Here is a 19,319-nt window from a genome sequence, read left to right as displayed (position 1 = left end):
ATGTGCAATTAATTGTTACTGTTGAATTTTATTGTGTTATTATTTTCCTTAGTGGGTCATGCAAACCGCTTTTCTGACTAATTCATTTTTTTAAGGAAGGGTAGGGGACACAGGGGATGAGTTTATGGAACGAGGGGGGGGGCATGTGGTGGGAGAAATACACGAGCTGGAAGCAACTCATTTGCTTTTAGAATCAGAAGCTCTAACCAACAGAACATCCAACGGAACATCCAATAGCCATATGACTGGGGAAACAACACTACAGTATTCTGATAATATTCTAACATATAATCAGTACTTCTTAAAGTTTATTTTCAGTTACAAAAGTCTGCTATCCAGTGGCGGAGATCCACTCCTGCCCACAGAACACAAAGAATGTGGGAGAAGAAGAGGTCAGTTTTCCATTTCATGCCATACTTTAGATATACTCAGTACAGTGATACCTCGGTTCTCGAACTGAATCCATTCTGGAAGTCTGTTCTTAAACTGAGGCACGCTTTCCCTGATGAGGCCTCCTGCCACCGGTGCCCTTCCACCATTCGGCTTCCATTCTTAGACCGAGGTAAAATTCGCAAACCGGGACACCGGTTTTGCAGAGCTCATAAACCGAATACCGTAGTTCGTAAACAGGGCTGTTCTTAAACCGAGGTACCACTGTTGTGATGAAAAAAATTGAACGGTTTCCAAGTACCATCAAAGTGTGGTGAAAAGTGAGGCTGAACCCTCCCCTTCCTTTGAACCCTCCCCTTCCTCCTCTTAGAGGAGGAACAGAATCTGTTTCTCCCACCTAGCAGGATGGGAGACTCCTCCCCCTCAGTGTTTTCCATGATGCATGGGAGAAACTGAGGCAGGATTCTTCTACTTCATGCTGGGCTCCTAAGCTAGAGATAATCACCATAAATGTTCATGATTGTTGCCAACAAGCCAGCAACCAACTGATTTCAGACCATGGCGGGGGTGGGGACAGACCAGCTCTTCTGCATGGAGTGATCTTCAATGCAGTCTGGTCCTTTTCGAAAGAATTTTGAAAGATGTGCTCAAGCACAGGAAAAAGTGTTCTTTTAAAAGAAAAACTCTGAAAAGGAGTGGGTGATTATAAAGAGTTGTTCCTCATTATTAGTCATACTGTGTGCGTGTGCAGAAAACTGGCACCTGTGACCCTCGTGCAACCAGATTTCAGGTAGCAATAGCAGCCTTGATGTACAAAATATTTCCCAAGCGCTTGAACTACCACAAGATATCTCCACAACTGCAGCTCATCCTTGAAGAAAGCAAGACAGACTATGTGGAAAATGAGAAACAAAAGGTACATTTATTATGTAGTAAGCCAGCTGTGCCAAATTGCCTCAAAACATCCTCCACTTCTGTGACCCATCATCCCATGGCAGATTGCAGAAGTAACAAAGTAAATTTCAAAAACACACCCAGCCAAAGTTAAGCAGCTTTAAAATTACACTGATATCAACAAGAGTTAAACATATGTTCAACTCTCCCACTGAAATAATGAAACTTGATGTGCCTTAAATCACATTGTATTTAAATAGTCAGAACTGGTTCCTACCTTTTCTTCAAGAAACTCTGGTCTGCAAACATGGCATTTTTCTGTTTTATCCTCAAAACCCTGAAAGGCAGATTAGTCCACAAGACAGCAACCTCACTTGCTAAAAGTCACCCTGTGAACTTCATGGCTTAGAACTGAACCTACATCTCTGCAGTCCTTCAAGTTCAACACTATATGCTGCACCACAATCGTTCACATCATGCAAGGTAATAAATGTTTTAATAACCAGTGAGCTGCTAAGGCTTTTACTGCACAAATATTAATGTACTCCCTCTGGCACAGCAACAGTCAATGTGATGCCCTCCAGATGTTGTTGGATCACAACATCAGCCTCAACTAACATGATCAGCGGTCAGGGATGAGGGGAACAGTAGTCCAAGGACATGTTGGCTACCCCTGCTCTAATATCTGCTAGGAAGCCCATTTTCAGATACTCTGTCTAATGCGGTTGGCCATTCTCCTTTCATTTCGCCTCTTTCAGGCTTCACTTCTGGAACAGAGATGGTCAAAACCACCACCTTCTAGATTTGCGCTAGAGAACAGAATTCAAGCCTGATAGAGAGTATGAAGCAATGCTACATTGTCCACTGAAAACTGACCAGTGCTCAATAAGAGAAACGTACATTCAAGTTAACCCTTTCTCTCAGCAAAGCCTGTGTGTGCACCATATATTTAAAGCACATTATTTCCCCCAAATAATCCTGGGAACTATCGTTTGCTGAAAATTGTAGTTCTCGGGGTAAATTATAATTTCCAAGTTTATTGGGGGGAGAGATTGTACTTCAAATGTATGGTGTGCATACAGTCTCATTTTCAGCAGTTTTAGTTCCATTCTGTATACAGCCTGTTTGACTTAACACGCAACTTCTCCAGGGAAGGGAGTAAGTTGTGTTCTTCCAAAGTGGAAGCTATTCAAAGGTTATTGTGATTTTTTTTAAAAAAGAAATATTTTAGTCATAAAAATATATTCTGAAAGGTATAAAAAATTGCTGTAGAAAATTACTTTTTATTACTGTCTTGCAATATTTTAAATGAAAGCACAGTCTATAGATATTTAAATACATAAATAAAATTTTGCAAGAATCAATCTAGGGTTTTCTTTCTCAGTGGAAAAAAATATTAAAGTAAGAAAGGTAGTATGGGCTTTCAGCCAGGTCTAATCACACAGGTGCAAAGCCACTCCTTTGCACTGACATCTGTCAACTACAGAATGAGACTTTGGGGAGCATTAAGGGGTTTGTCTATGTATATATATATTGCCTTCCTTCCGTACAGGGTAAGATATAAATCTAGGTGGCAATTCACTCTGTTGACAAGCTAAGCTAGTCTGAATCCTTTGGAAATGACAGAGTCCCCCTCAAAAGCAAGAGATAATATAAACCACAGAGGAACAAAACTGTTGGCATTGTCTGACATGAAACACACACACCCCATTCTTACATGAACACTTCTTGAATCATGACATTTTAGGTCAGTCTCATCAGTCAGTTAGCTAAATGTTTACATGCAATCCTTCTTTCATCCAGGGTACATCAACTTTGTCACCATCTTTCTGATGGGCTCCCCAGGAACCTAGCATCCCAGAAACTGTGGATATGACATCTCCTATCTGCAGCAGTAGAAAGTATAAAGTTGCACCCAGAGCCATCTGCACTTGTAGGAAACCTCAGGAGTATGTGACTATGAGCAACTTAAAAAGAGCAACCACTAAACTAAGAAGCCCGTCCTCACATAGTTTCATTTGACAGTTACAGTTCTGCCTATATCGATGAAGGGAAAAAATCCTGTAATACTTCCTCATTTGCCTATTCTGATAAATGCAGAGGCAACAAACATCTGGAGAAATTATGTTTCTTTATACATATATAAGGAAAATGCAATGCTATCAATGGAAGCGTTCTACTTCTTTTACTACATAATATGCATTCATTGGGGAAGGAACCACCAATGAATTAAATGTATTTATCACCTTGTTTTCCTATGAAAATTGACTGTGTATGTTCAGTCTCACACAAATATGAGTGCCCTGGGTTAGTGAAAGATTTTTGGAGAACAGCAAAGCTTGGTATAAGGCAGGGGTTCTCAAATTTTTCAGCAGGGGGCTGGTCCACTGTCCCTCAGACCCTGTGGGGGGCTGGACTATATTTTGAAGGGGGGAAATGTACGAGGGATGATGAGCGGCGCGTGAAAGGGCTCCGGAGAGAGGCTAGCACCAACAAAGCCCAGCCCACTTCCTCCTCTAGGCAGGGTGGGGAGAAGCCAGGAGGGAGGGAGGGAGGCGCTGCCGCCGCTGTGTATGAGGAGGGGAATGAACGCATGCGCTGGTGATCCACGCTGCGATTCCCGGACCATCCGCGGGCTGGATTTAGAAGGCAATTGGGCCTGATCCGGGCCACGGGCCTTAGTTTGCGGACCCATGGTATAAGAGGTTCATCTCTCAGCCATAGTTACTTTTTCTTTTCTTGCCAGCTGGAGCGCAAACTTCCAGGGTAAGCACACAGAAAGAGAAATACCTGGATACGCTAAAGATGTTCCCAAACTGCAACCCAGCTAATGTCTGCCTATATGCCGCATTAGCAGAGGCATGGGTTAACTAATCTGGCAACAAGGCAATAAATTAAGCAGAATCTGATATGCTGAACTTAAGGGCTGTACTTAGATCTTCAAATTCATAGGCAAGTTTTCATCTGTGCAGCAGGGCTGGAGCCACTGTGGCCCCATCTCAGATTCAGCCTCTAGACTCCTTGACTGCATTTGTTTACATCCTAAGTTGTCCTTCCCGTACACAGCAGAGCATCCAGGATCTCAGAAAGAGCTACAGCAAGTCTATGAGCCAGCACACTTTATTTGAGTGGAAAGTGACCTTAAGAGCTCACTCATCTGTGAGCCATTCTCTTTAGCTCTATCTCCCTCCCCCAAACTGGGCATTACGAGATAACTTCAATACTGAGATCAGCCAATGAACAAGAGACAGCTTGCAACTCTGATTTTTCTAAAGTTAGAAAAATAACAGGGGTACCAAACTGAATAAAATATTGGGGGGGGGGCAGGTAAGTCCAACCCTGCATAATTGATCACATGCAGTGTATGCATACCATTTGAATAGCAATTCCCATCAACTGGGGGGGGGGAGCTTAAATATTTTATTGGGGGGATGGAAGAATCTCACCCCTCCTATGAAAAATATCTTTAAATTTCAAAATGCTTTTTTCCCTAGAGCAACCATCTAAATTTAATGTTTCTTGCAAAACAATATTAAGCACTTCTTAGAAAAGAAAGCATACTTTGCATGCTTTCTTTTGCTGAAAAACATAACTGGACACCAAGAAGACACTTCTTGTACTAGAGGTATGGATATGGACACTCAGGACAGAGAGGAGGGACAGGAAGTTGTGCAGAATGCAAACAGTTCCAAAACTTATGTGTATACAAGAATCAACACTTCTTGAGCGTTAACATGAACTTCCCACACAAACTGAGCCACCAGTGCATCCCAGTTCTATCATGCTCCTGATGCAAGTCCATTCTGAGTCCTCCTTTTCTCTGCTTCATCCTTCAGGCATGAAGGATGCAGGTAAGAGACACGTCTCATATGTCTACCCTCATAGGGTTGCATTAGGATAAAATGAATGGGGATGGAGAGAGAGAACCATGCTCCTTGGAGAGGAGGAGTTGTAGGAAGTGCAGGGGCTGCAAAACACTGGCAGATAAACCTTAGGACATGCACTGATAATCCTTAAACATTTCACGTGATAATAAAGTGTAGCATCATGACATAATTAAAACCCATATCATTTACTTTCCACAAAAGAGATTTAAAAACGATCTCTCCTTATGAAAAAGGTGTGTGTATATGCATGTGCTAACATGCAACAGCATTCCAGGCGGGCAAAAGGACAAAGTGTGCCTCAGGGCACATTTAATGTGCACGCCATCATGAGTAAAGACGCTTCACTTCACTTCCTTGCTTGCTTCTCTACTGATCAAAAAAACCTCTGCACAACCAGACTCTATATAGTCATCATACCATCACTATACTATTTGGAACTCTAGAGCACAGCACTTCCCCAACCCCAGTTTAAAAACCTATGTTTCTGTTTTCTCTAAAGTTATCCCCCATATTGGGTGAGATGCTGTCCTACATTCTAAATCCTGAAGTTTACAGCCTTCGACATTTTTGCAAAATATGACAATCTGATTAGAAAAACAAGGTGTTTCCAGACAATCGTGATGGTTAGAGTATTAGCAATGTGGCCAAGAGCAGACATAACACTGCCAATCTCTGCTGGAAAGAAGTGAGAGCATTATAACGACACACTGTCTGTTAGGTGTGGAAATTTGGGATCAGAGATTTTAGTGTCAGAATTTAATACCACCCCTTAATAATAATAATAATAATAATAATAATTTATTATTTGTACCCCGCCCATCTGGCTGGGTCTCCCCAGCCACTCTGGGCGGCTTCCAACAGAAAAATAGAACACAGTAATCTATAAAACAATAAGATGCTGGTGCTCTTTTCAGCATAACCAAAAAGAAGTGTTGGTTCAATGTGATTCCCCAGGTTTCTTTTCCTGTTTCTCCTTCCTAGCAGAGCTCTATGACCCCTGAAAGGTATTATATGTTCGATTATAGATAACCTTCTAAGTTCCATCTTTATTGAATGGCAGGAGAATTGTGCATCTGGGATATTTCGAATGTCAGGCTTCTACAATTTCAGGCACTGAGTTGAAAGTGTTTGGACTATTCAGATCTTAAGTACCCAAACTTGGTATCAAAGTCATATGGCAAAGCAGAGTATGATATTAGCCGTCCTTCAGTACAGTTGTACTTCACAAAGTGTTTTATTGGGAACAACACATTTGCTAAGCAACGACTCGCCTCATGATCCAAAATTTCAGTATCATTTATTTCCTCTCCCAACGAATTATCACCATCTGTGCTCAATGACAGCATTTAAGCAAGAGACTCTCCTACAACACTTATGACAAATACCTTTCTGATAATTATGGTAGCGCAGGACCAAAGTCTTGATTAAGAAATGAGATCTTCTTCAACAACTCTATTTACTGAATAATTTTTAAATGTTACCCACCCCCAAGAAGCTCTTCACCAAGGCAGAAGTTAAAACTAGGGCTGGGCGATAACTGGTTTTCAATATCACAATATATCACCAGCTAAGGGTCTAAAGGTAAAGGTAAAGGGACCCCTGACCATTAGGTCCAGTCGTGACCGACTCTGGGGTTGCGCGCTCATCTCGCATTATTGGCCAAGGGAGCCAGCGTATAGCTTCCAGGTCATGTGGCCAACATGACAAAGCCGCTTCTGGCGAACCAGAGCAGCACATGGAAACGCCGTTTACCTTCCCGCTATAGCGGTTCCTATTTATCTACTTGCATTTTGATGTGCTTTCGAACTGCTAGGTTGGCAGGAGCTGGGACCAAGCAACGGGAGCTCACCCCGTCACAGGGATTCGAACCACCGACCTTCTGATCAGCAAGCTTAATGGGTACTTTCAGCAGCAGGCAAGCCAAAATGCATCCCAACAGGACTTTTGGTTTGGGGCTTGACGTCCAAATGGTGATATTCCAGACAATCCAAAATTCACACACTATAAGAGAGTACAATTATGATTAAGTACTGGGGGTTTTAAGTGTATATCCACCCTTTAAGTCTTTTAACTAGACATTGAGCAAAAAGTGGGCATCAAAACTCTTCTCACCTTCAGGTCTTTGCATTCAATTAACAAACCTTCATACAAATGAATAACAGCCCTTTCTAGAAAGCAGCTTGCCAGTTTCTCACAAACATAGCACAGCAAGTAGAAATTTTATGAGTGCTCAAATGTACTAAAAGACATGCAAAGCTATGGGGGCAGGATTATGCTGTGGAAAGATGTTGGCTGTTGGCCTGGGTGTGCTCTGTATGTGCTGAAGTCTGTGATTAGTCATGCTTCACAAAAGCTTCAGGGATTGCTGTTCTCATCCTACAGACTATTAGCCAACCGTGGGGGTTGAAGAAGAGGAATGGCAGGATTATCCAGATTCAACAGCTACCTGCTAGTAACATATTCCAATTACTTGCCCAGCCCCCAAAATGTGAATTTTCTGCAGGATTTTCAACGTACTTCTATGTGGAAGGACTGAACTCTGTATTTTTACAATCCAGTCCTATGTTTGCTTACACTCAAAACTCCTAATAGGTGAATCTGGGCTTGTTCTGTAGTGTATGCATGGTTGCAGTACTACTGACATGAACTTAAGATTCCAGCAAAGATGCCTAGCAGTAGTTTCATGCACAGTGAGATCAGTTCCAAGATACCAAAGGCAAATTTGAGGGCACATGACTAACAAAAAAGACTGCTCATCCATACATAGCAACTGCAATTGCCATTCATTTATGTGAATGTCTAATAATAATAATAATAATAATAATAATTTATCATTTATAACCTGCCCATCTAGCTGGGTTTCCCCAGCCACTCTGGGCAGCTCCCAATAGAATATTAAAAACACGATAAATACATCAAACATTAAAAATTTCCCTAAACAGGCTGCCTTCATATGCTTTCTAAAAGTCAGGTAGTTGTTTATTTCTTTGACATCTGATGGGAGGGCATTCCAGAGGGCAGGTGCCACTACCGAGAAGGCCTTCTGCCTGGTTCCCTGCAACCTCACTTCTTGCGGAGAGGGAACTGCCAGAAGGCCCTCGGCACTGGACCTCATGAATATGGGAATAGCTGATTGGCATACCTGCAATGCAGAATGTCTGTATTCCCACAGGAACAACACTGAAGTACCCTAACTAGTTGTATTCAAGCCTATTAATCATTTGCTTAAATGATAAATCTTTGAAGCGATTGTAAAAAATCATTTTGTCCAAAGAGCAAAGAACTGACAAATCATTAGCAAACGCACTCTTCCATATCTTTCTCTTGCATCGTCACTCTGTCTAAAGTGATAGTTCACTTGAAAGAAGAGTCACATTGATTAAAAAGAATCACACATAGAGCCTCTCCCAAAGTTTGTGCTCTGGAGTAAATAAGGCCTCCTTTGCTGATGCTTGAGAGCTTCCAAACCACCAGGTTTGTTGTTTTTTTTTTAAAAAAAAACTTCCACTCTTAAGGTCTTTGCCCAGGGCAGCCTCTCAGCCACTGGCTCTCTTCCTTGATCTTCTCTGGACAACTAATAATAATAATTTATTATTTATACCCCACCCATCTGGCTGGGTTTCCTCAGCCACTCTGGGTGGCTTCGAACAGAAAAATAAAACACAATAATCTATTAAACATTAAAAGCCTCCCTAAACACTCAGGGCTAACTTCAGATGTCTTCTAAAAGTCTGGTAGTCATTGTTCTCTTTGACATCAGATGGGAGGGCGTTCCACAGGGCGGGTGCCACTACCGAGAAGGCCCTCTGCCTAGTTCCCTGCAACTTGGCTTCTTGCAATGAGGGAACCGCCAGAAGGCCCTCGGTACTGGACCTCAGTGTCCGGGCAGAATGATGGAGGTGGAGACACTCCTTCAGGTATACTGAACTGAGGCCATTTAGGGCTTTAAAGGTCAGCACCAACACTTTGAATTGTGCTCGGGTATACATGCCAGAGTTTCCCCCCTCAGCTATTCTGTGGTCTTATCCCTCACACTGTGCTCATCAACTCCCTTTCTCCATCCATCTTAACTGTCAAAATCCCAACTAACTAAACCTGACTGCCTTTCCTTGACAAATGACTGCAACCTCCAGCCAACTGGAGTCTTGCTCTCATCCAGGCCAATCCAAGTGAATTTACCTGTTCCAAGCTCCGCCTAAGAAAATCTCAAAGCGGTATTCTCACTCTTCTCTGTCAGAACTTGTTACCAAGATCTATTGCTACACAGGCTTGCAACATCGTAACAGTACAAAGCCTCGAACTGTCGCAGAACACTGCAAACACACACATTTCTAGACATTTATACACAGAGAGAGAATTTCTTCACATTCCCCAACTCCAATATCCATTGTGCAATCCTCCAACAGCACCAAGTCCACAAAGTAATCGAAGTCCCTCAGAGATGTTATGTATTTGGGTCAACTTGCAGAGGCCAGACAGCTGTTTCTGCTCAGGTTTGATGGCAGACCAGCTGCTTTTAAGCAATGGCTGAGTTCATGCAATGGATTACATCACAATATTCTGATAGTTCCTGTGCCAGGCCCTGGTTAGGTGACCGAAGTTCTAACTTGGAGTAGTAGTGTGGGTAAATGCACAACAAAGCAATTCGGAGACAATGAGAACCGGAACATGACACATCCTAGCAGTACCAACAATCTGGATTCAATGCAAAATGTTCCCAAAAAACCCTTCCCATCGCCAACCTTTAAGGCTAATAATGAATACAGCACAGGTTGATATAGTACACTGCTAGCAGCAAATATCCAAACAGGCAAAATGTGACTACACCAATGTATTGTTTACAGCGACACCGCAACATGGCCATAACGCTCACACAGATGAAACATTTATTTTATGCTTGAAGTAGATTGAAGCCAAGACTGACAGTATGGTAGAATCAATCATACCATTTCTCCCAGGTGAAAGGAGAAGAGGAGATATTGTTTAAAGTCTACGTAACTAGGGTTAAGATATGTGCTACTTGCCTCTAATTTAGTAACATTCCCCCCCTACAACACCTTGGCATCCTTACAGAAAGCAGAAACAAAAGGTTCTTCATTTTGAAAGGGTTTATTGTTTTTTCATCACTACTGATCTTTGCCAAGAAGAAAAAGAGGGTCAATACTTTTTTGCCTATGTTATTAAAACACTGAGAGCCCACCAACAAACAGCATAAATTACCACTGCCATCCCCAACAAGCAAAGTTCAAAAGCTTTGCAACTAAGCAGCAGAAAGGACTTAAGAAAACCATCTATCATCCACCGTGCCTTTATGGGAGCAAACTCAACCCAGAGAAAGACATCATTTCCATGAGCATAAATTGTTCAGTTTACAATATATGAGACTAGACAAAGCGATAGACACTTTGGTCATTTTCACACAAGGCGTATAAGAGTTTTTATGCTCAAATCGGCAAGTGTGAAACCTATATTGGGTAGAATGTACATTTACTTGCTCTTCTGAATTCTATTCCGCAATAACAATGTTCAGATGCAACAGAAAACAGACCAAGAGGGGTTAAAATGTGCTTTTTTAGAGTTGTAAAATATCACTCTACATGTTTACATAGAATCAAGTTCTAACAAGTTACCGTAAATAGGACCTGGTTCCTAGTTAACTATATTTACTTATGCAGCCCGAGAGAAAATGTCGCAAGACAAAATAATTTTTATGTGTTCCAATGATGCTCACAGATTGAAGATAACAGAAATGCCTGGAGTTTAGCAAAAGCAAAACAAAAATTTAAGGGCTGATACTTCACTACAGTGATACTTAGATTTTTGTCCCCTGGTCCCAGTTGTTATGCCTTCCTCTTTAATATGATTTTATACATTGAAGACTGCTTCTCAAGTAATGTCTTGGCGAACCCATGGTTGCCACCAAGTAGACACTCACTGGACTGGTTCACACACATGTGCATGAACTCGAAAGAGGCTAAGCAAAGTCTCAGGTTTATTATACACCCCTCCTCCTCTCTTTGTATATGGCTAGAAGGACTTCACTAGCATCTAGCTTCCATCTTTACTAATCCTGACCAGCCCTTAGGTACTTCATCAGTTTCAAAACAAGTCCAGCTTTACACAATGGGTTATGAAGTTGACTTGTTTCAGACATGGTATGAGGAATCTCTCCTATCACTCCACCCCCAATGTATTGTGGGACTCCAACTACCATTGTTCCCGGCCGCTGGTCCTGCTAGCTCAGGCTGAAGGAAACATCTATTGAGTCATAGCTTCCCCATTCATTATTTAAACCAGGAGTGCAAATTTAACAAGATTCTTATCAACATCCAATGCATTCTCCAATAATAGTAATAATTGGGAAACAATCGTGTTAACAAAGTTCTGGTGTATTCCACACAACTAACTTGGAAAACTCTAACAAACTGAACAGCATGCATGAAATGAATCCACCCCAGTCCATCACCATTTTATACCCATACCAAGGTAAACTTTCTCTGACTCTGTTGTACCTGGAGAAAATGCCATATAATTATTAAATATATAGGATTTTTAAAAGCAAAGGAAGTAAATAAAGGAAAGAGGTTTCCAAGAAACACTAAAGGAAAGAAGAGAGAAAGCACACAAGAGCAATAAAAATTACAATGTGAGGAAGATGGATGTTACCAGAATATGAGAGAATAGACTCCCAAACCTGTAATTTAATATGACATATTCTTACTGAAAAAAACACAATTATCCACCACTGTTGACTATACTGTAACAAAACAGGATAGTATTCTATATATTATTGGATCATATAAAGGAGACAAAATAGGTTTGCAACTTTCAATATTCTCTGAAAGTTTATCAAAATGCCATTTTACAAGGATCAGTGTATTAAACCAAGTGAAATTTAAATATGCTTGACTTTTCTCCAATTTTTATCTAACCACAGTTTTAAAACCTACATGCACATAAGTATTGGATATACAATATACATTTCATGTTAACAGTGTCCCTGCCATCCAAAGCTTTCATTGTTTACCACTCAAACATCCATCTCATTCACTAGAATTCTTGTTGGGAACATGTGAAACTATGGAATATTTTATCACCTACAAAGCTATAACTGCACTGCCCGAAATCCTATGCACACTTATCAGGAAGTAAGTCCCACTAAAAACACTGTGTGGCTTACTTCCAAATAGACATGCATAGAAGTAGCCTGTATTTGCAAAAAGGCAACATCATACATGCACCTAAGATTGGGGGTGGGAGGAGGGAAGAACATGTGGCTATGACAAGGAATAGACATTCGAGATACATGTAGCTTCCCAACACTGCTTCAGTTTTCAAATATAAAGTTCTATTGTGTAAAAACTAGCATATGATGTCATCTCTCTGAATACACAATAGCAGAGATTCCAAAGATACCATTCTATGGCTGCATCAACTTGCATTTTAATGCAAATGCTAAATGTATTAGAAACTAGAAATCTTTTTTTAAGTATTTACACAAGTATATGCAGTATACATAACCATAAGCAATAACAAAAACAAATATAGCAGTGCTCTTCCTTACAGCGTTGTTCAGGGTGATAAAATCATGTTTAAAAACCACAAATAGTCAGGGCCTCATCTGAGGGAACAAAAGATGAGAGAAGGGGTGGGGCAGGCCACTGCTCATCAGGCTGCAAATGACTTATTTCCTATGCATTATGCTAATCAAGTCAGTCATTTCCACCTGGCTGTTTTCTTCCATCCCCAGAAACACACCCTACAACCATTGTTCTTGCAGTGAGGATTCCCTTTCCATCTCTTGTAACAACAGGAGGCTATGCAGGAGGCCAGGAATCAAAGTTCTCCAAAGGCAGAGATTTATCATCCATCAGTCCTTCTATTTGCTCCCAGGAGAGTCTCTCCCTTTGGAGAGACTCATCACCGTACTTTGGATTGTCCTGAATACCACCGTTTGGGAGGCAAGCCCAAAACCCAAAATCCTGTTGGGATACATTTTGGCTTACCTGCTGATGAAACTGAGTGTGTGAAGATTGAAACATTGCCATTTATCTGTTATAGACCTCTAAGTAGTAGCCGTTGCCAGGACATTGTCCTGTTCACCTTCCGTCCTTATTTCAGACATTACAATGTTTAGGTGGTGATAACATTCCAGTGTTTAGCTAGTGAGTTATCGCAATGTTGAAAACCAGATATTGTCTAGCCCTTACACACATTGTGATTTGCAATGTATTGCCAGCTCAAATGTTATAAAACAATCATCACGATGTGAACTTCAAACCGGTTTTGGAAGATATATTGATATATTGCCCAGCCCTACTTCCTTCCAGAGTGAGGGGGCATGACAAAGGCTTTGCCAATCCCTTCCTCCCAAGGACAGGGGGTTGATCTAGGCAAGCCTGAGAGGACTTGCACTATGATCTTAACCATGCACTAACTAGCTGTCATGCATAGTTATTTTTTACTGTAATCTCCCACATTTCCTTACTGCATAAATCACATGAGGATTACAATTTGATGGACACCTCTGGAATTTACCCTGTGTATGGAGGGTGTAATAGTGGTACTCCATTTATTACTAAATAAGTATGCAATTCAGTGGCATTAGGGTTAAGTAAGCAAAGTAATGGACAAGAAGTTAAGAACCATGGAGAGAATATTATGTCTGAGGAGAAACTAAGTAAAGGAAGGCAGAAGGTGGGCTTTGTTTGGATTTCTATGAAGCAGTTTGAAAATTGGAGGCACTTTCAAACTGTCCTTAACTTATGTGATAGGGCTGCCTATTGCTGGTTTACAGATGCATAAAGGTGAACAATATAAAATTAAATTAAAAAATTCCTTCAGTAGCACCTTAAAGACCAACTAAGTTTTTATTTTGGTATGAGCTTTCGTGTGCATGCACACTTCATCAGATACTGTATCTGATGAAGTGTGCATGCACACGAAAGCTCATACCAAAATAAAAACTTAGTTGGTCTTTAAGGTGCTACTGAAGGAATTTTTTTATTTTGTTTCGAATCAGATCAACATGGCTACCTACCTGTAATATAAAATTAAAACATTCAAATGATGTTCTTGCACCCAAATAATGAAAGTAGTGTTCTAATAAAGCTCTTCTAGGAGTTTATTTATTCCACACATACACACACACCACCTTTTGACAAGGCCCTCAAAGCTATGGAACCAGAGACAGAAAATACTTTGAAATTCCATTTATGGGCAATTCAAATTTAGACGGAAAAAGAGGAAAAAGTAAAGGAACCAAACAGAAACAAAGAATGAAGGGGGGGGGAGGATGAATTTCCAAATCAAATGTCTAGATCACTGGTCAGAGATTGTGATCTTTTCCACACCTTTATGGTGCCAGTCTAGGACACTGCTTTCAAAATTTACCAGCATGTAAAGCTGGGGTCACGAAGAGTCGGACACAATTACACGACTAAACAACAACAAAGCTGTCTAATGCTACTGATAATATTACTGCAGCAACAACAACTGACTAAACATGGCTAGCAAACAGCCAACAGCCCTCCTCTGTTGCTTGCCCCCTAACAACTAGTGCTCAGAGCCATGTCTGATGTTTAATTGCCAACTAGAAAGTTCACTTCAGGCCACTGTTCTAAAAAAATATATATGCACACCCCTAGGTTTTAAAATGCACAAGAAAGCAGCAAGGTAGGGTTGCAAACATGACTACATGTCAACAACGCTTACTATAAATACCTCCATCTTTTCTTTTTTTGGAAATTAAAGTTCTTTGTTCTCTCCCAGTACTGTATACAGTTGCATGCAGCCATATTTTTAACAAAGAGACTATCCATAAAACTATTTATATTAACATTGCTCAAAATGTAACAAACCCTATTTTACCTAAGCAGTGGGACAATGTTTTAGCTTCTGTAACAAATGTGTTACTAGATTATAAATTACATTTTATACAGCAAAAAAAATTATATTTAGAATTGATTGAAGTCCGCTACATTTGTATAGCAAGGGACTACCTACGACAGGCTTCCTCAAACTCCGCCCTCCAGATGTTTTGAGACTACAATTCCCATCATCCCTGACCACTGGTCCTGCTAGCTAGGGATGATGGGAGTTGTAGGCCAAAAACTTCTGGAGGGCTGAGTTTGAGGAAGCCTGATCTACGACAACATGCTGCTGGAGATGTAATAAGGAAAATGCTTTTTTGAAGCACATGTTTATGAAATGTCTGAGACTTGGAGTAAAGTACTAGGATGCATAAACACTACTTTAGGAAAATACAGTGGTACCTCGACTTACAAACGACTCAACAACTGAATTTTTCGACTTATGAATGGGGGTAATGGCCGAACGCTTACGAATGTCTTGACATCCGGAAAAAACCGCGGAGGATTTAGATAGGGATTTTTCGACTTATTATTCCTATGGGAAATCGTGTTTTCCAATGGCGTTTTTCGACTTAGGAAGGTGCCTTCGGAACGGATTAAATTTGTAAGTCGAGGCACCACTGTATTTAAAATTGACTGATGATAATAATACTCGAAACTATATACCAGGCACGTCCAACAGGTAGATCGTGATCTACCGGTAGATCACTGGACACCTGTGGTAGATCAATGGTAGATCACTGGCTCCCCCCAAAGAAGCTCAACAACTTTGGCTCCCCTAAAAAAAGTTCATTTTTTGCCCTGCACCCCCCAAATGGTGCTTTCCTTCTCTCTAAAAAAAGCTCAACAACAACTTTGACCTGAATGCCTTAAAAACTGGCCTTCCTCCTCCCCCAAAAAGCTTTGACCTGAACCCCCCAAAAGGGGGTAGATCACTGCAAATTTTTAACTCTGTAAGTAGATCACAGTCTCTTGGGAGTTGGCCACCCCTGCTATATACCAACTATAAGGGATTTGATGATGGGTCATATTGTAATCACAATTTTAAGTATTTTTTGTTTCCCTTTTTTTCCTTTCACTTTACTTCCTCACTGAAAACTTGCAATAAAGTATGAATATAAAACAGATGCTTATTCATTACTTATATGCAAACATATTTTACTAACATATCTTTAATAACATTGTTTTTACATTGTCTTTATTGAAAGATTTTCATGGATAACAAACATACATACAGTATAGTGCCTCTATTTTCAGTTCATAGAATCTTTTCTACAGGTCAGTTACATTCTTAATAACATATTTAACAATAGGTGCAGTCTTAGATACAGGAAACAAGAACCTAAATGTAAGAATTTTTACCCTGTTTCTCCAAAAATAAGACGTAGCCATAAAATAAGCCGTAGCAGGATTTTTAAGCATTCAAGGAATATAAGCCATACCCCGGAAATAAGACATAATGATAGGCACAGCAGCAATGCTGGCCGCGGCAGGAAAAAAATAAGACATCCCCTGAAAATAAGCCATAGTGGTTTTTTTTCTTTTTTGAGGAAAAATAAATATAAGACGGTGTCTTCTTTTCGGAGAAACACGGTATGTCACTTTGGGAAATTGTTTTTAGCAGAAATGCTACCAACAAGTTTATTAGATAAACCAAGAGTCAAGGAGAATATTTCTATCGCTTTCCATTGCTGCCCAGATTCATAATTGCAGCTCCACAACTCTGATGAAAAGAATATGAGCAACTGAAAGAAAGATGGTCCAATCCTTAAGCATATCTACTCAGAAGGAAGTCCAGCTGAGTTCCTAGGGACTTGTTACCTAGTAAATGCATTCAGTAGTGCAGGCTAAAAGAAGTGAAACCCTACGTATCTAGGCAAATAACAAGACCTCATTAAATTTCAGGAGACTCCTGGACTGTGATTCCAAGAAACGATACTGAGTAAATAACCCCAATCCCTTTGTTCTTTAATAATAATCCTATATGACAAACCTGTATAATAATAAAATATTGCATTATATTTCAACACAAAATTATCATTAAGTGAAGAGTTGTTTGAAAGTTACATGGATTGAGCCTTCCATAAATGTTCCTCTTTATTAAAGATTTTGTATCTTGTCATGAACTCTCTATATATTCACACACTCCCACTTAACCACTGTTTATGCTTGTGCATGCATGAGGTATCATGTCCACTTTGGTGAAGAAACTTGCATTTTCCAAGCTTTGAGTAAAAATATTTTAGATGCCAGCAAAGAAAGAGTGACATATTCATTTCCTTCCCTATTACACCACAAGTGTACACCCCCATATTTTCCACATTTAAAAAATATATACCTGGGAAGCAGTCCTCAAAGTAGTGTCAATGCACAAAGTTATTAGAATAAAATGCTTTCCCCAACTCAACTCAGCTCCAACCCCACCTACCACTCCACCCCCGCATTAAAAAGTCTTGTTCCATTTGTATTTTTCAGTCCTGCTTATCAAAGGTAGAACTTTCACTGCCTGGGCAAGACTTAATTTGAGCCAGGGCTCAGAGAGAAAACCAGCTTGATCATACCAGGACCATCATACAACAACATCCAGATAAAGTCAAGCATTTCCTCTGCATGAATAGAAAGGTGTTGGTTCACATCTGAGAAACTATAGCTATTATTCGCCATCTAGAAATAAGAGATAGGCCACGGTAAATTTTTGAGGGCAGAGGACGTGGTTTTCAGACAGATTTGAGAGACAGCTTCTCTCTTTTAAAATAAGCCACTATGCCTAGGCAAAGTTCTAACTTCGTGATGCTGAGCAATTTGTCACCAGCACCACTTGACAACATCAGGAGGAATTACTGATTTGCCAGTGATTTAAATTATTTCAGTCACCAAGCAGAAAGCCATGATTTGAACTGTTTATTTTCAACCATTTTCCCATGAATCAGTTATTTTCAACAGAGGACTCCCCCACCCACCCAAATTAACACTAGTACTGTACTAGGACTAGATTTTTCTCAAAAGTCCCACTTGGTCCAAGAAGAGTGCACAGGGGTGAAACATCAGTCCACCTTCAACAAGAAGCTGCAATAAGACACACATGCTTTTGAGCCATTAGTGTAGAACTGTTCTAATTTAGTATGATAAATAATTGTTGATCCCCAATATTAGTAGGCCCCCAACAACAGGGTCACCTGACTGATGGGAATGATATTAAGTCAAGTGTTCAGACAGAACAACAAGACACAAGGGAGCAATGCCTTCCGCTTCCATGGGTGGAGTTCACAGGTGGGTTCTGAGTAGCTCCCACAGGGAGCTACTACACACTTAGTCAGTGGCCAGATCTCACTGTCCTGGAATTACTTTGGTCTTTAACAACAGGATGTGAACCTCTCCCACCCTGCTTCTAGAGGGAATAAACTCATTCTGACCATAGCTCAGTACAGGCTGACATTACTGTTTAGCCAAAGCAAGGACAGAAACATTCTTAAAATGATTTGGCAGTGGCCAATTTCAAAATCTGGCTGCCAGTGTTTAGCACAGGGCTTTCTCCCCCTTCTTTTGTGATTGGGGAATGGGAGGGGGGTCACATTTCTAGGCACACAGCACGGAATTTCTAACATCCTGGGCCATCAGGCACCTGGGATTTTGCCCACCATTAACTCGGAGAGCCAGAGTCCCCCAGCAACTATTCTCAAGTGACAGCTTGCAGCACTGGGAGTGGCATAAACTAGCAAGGAAGGAAGCCATGTTAACCCCTCCTCAATCAGTGCACAGTCATACCAGCAGGCTACTACAGGCTAGAAAGCAACACAGGTTCAAAGGGAAGGAATAGAGGTCCCAAAGGGGCAAGAATATAAAGCACTCATCGTTCTATGCAAAAAAAAACCTACTGCTGCTGCCTCCCTGACCCTCCTCCCCTAAAGCCTTTCAAAACTAGGAAAACAAGGGAATCAGGGGCACTGCTATTCTATGCACTTGCCAAAAGAACAGCAGCCACCTAGATCTGTGGCTGTGAACAAACTTACTTCATATCATCTCCGACCACTCCCTAAATTGCAGATGGATGCCAGAAGAGTAAGCGAGAACAAACACAGAGGTACTCAGTGTCCTGGCAAAATAAATAAATAAGCAAGTCATAGAGCGAAAGACTCTGGAAGGAGGAAACAAGCAGGCAAAGGAAGAGTCAGAGCAGGCTTCGGGTTTTGTTTTTTTTCTGGAAGATGCAACGCCCCTCCCATATCCCCCTTTGCTTGGCTGGCAGGAAGTGTTTACAGAAAGCAGAGACCACGGT

General features: G+C 40.8%; 1 protein-coding gene across 3 annotated transcripts in view; it reads right to left on the bottom strand.

Annotated features, from left to right (window-relative positions):
- Positions 1 to 19,319, bottom strand: part of HRAS (HRas proto-oncogene, GTPase) — a 43,248-nt gene that overhangs the window by 22,434 nt on the left and 1,495 nt on the right. Inside the window, exon 2 of one of the 3 annotated variants that reach the window (XM_035122422.2) lies at positions 7,048 to 7,172. The exons of 1 other annotated variant lie outside the window; for it this stretch is intronic. The gene's annotated coding sequence lies outside the window, so the exon portion shown is untranslated. Of the gene's footprint in view, positions 1 to 7,047; positions 7,173 to 19,053; positions 19,283 to 19,319 lie in introns of those variants that run through there. One more of the 3 variants, XM_035122440.2, reaches the window with a different exon arrangement.

The sequence above is a fragment of the Zootoca vivipara genome, chromosome 1, assembly GCF_963506605.1.
Source record: "Zootoca vivipara chromosome 1, rZooViv1.1, whole genome shotgun sequence".
NCBI classification, from domain to species: domain Eukaryota; kingdom Metazoa; phylum Chordata; class Lepidosauria; order Squamata; family Lacertidae; genus Zootoca; species Zootoca vivipara.
This window is presented reverse-complemented; position numbering and strand designations above follow the sequence as displayed.